Raw genomic sequence first — 384 nt, forward strand, 5'->3', positions numbered from 1 at the left:
TGGACAACTGTCAGGGTCCGGCCCCGGCGCTATAAACCCGCGTCTACACCCGCGCCCACCCCCTCGCAGTGGGGATCGGGGGCGACGACGTCGGTTCGGGTCAGGGAGGACGCCGGCTGCCACCTGCCCGGCCACCTGCGCCGCTGCCCAGGTTCCCCCTGCGCGTCCCCAGCCAAGAGAGGGACTCTGAGTCCGGGCGTCGGGACAGCTCCTGTCCCAGATCTTGCGTCCCAGGCTCCCGCGGGGCTTGGGTACGGGGTCCCGCCCAGGTCTCCGCGGTCCCCACTCGGTGGGGCACAGAGACAAAGGCGGCAGAGCCGCCCGCCCGTCCCTGAGGGTCACCCACCGGCGCTGCGCTCGCTGCTCCGAGGCCGAGGGTCGCCG

At 73.4% G+C, this 384-nt stretch overlaps 1 protein-coding gene across 2 annotated transcripts in view; it reads right to left on the reverse strand.

The window, feature by feature from the left end:
- Nucleotides 1–384, reverse strand: part of MBP (myelin basic protein) — a 157,988-nt gene extending 157,604 nt beyond the window's left edge. For both annotated transcript variants that reach the window (XM_011948934.1, XM_011948933.1), the window contains exon 1: nt 347–384. The gene's annotated coding sequence lies outside the window, so the exon portion shown is untranslated. The remainder of the gene's footprint in view (nt 1–346) is intronic.

The sequence above is a fragment of the Colobus angolensis genome, unplaced genomic scaffold (genome assembly GCF_000951035.1).
Source record: "Colobus angolensis palliatus isolate OR3802 unplaced genomic scaffold, Cang.pa_1.0 Scaffold287, whole genome shotgun sequence".
NCBI classification, from domain to species: domain Eukaryota; kingdom Metazoa; phylum Chordata; class Mammalia; order Primates; family Cercopithecidae; genus Colobus; species Colobus angolensis.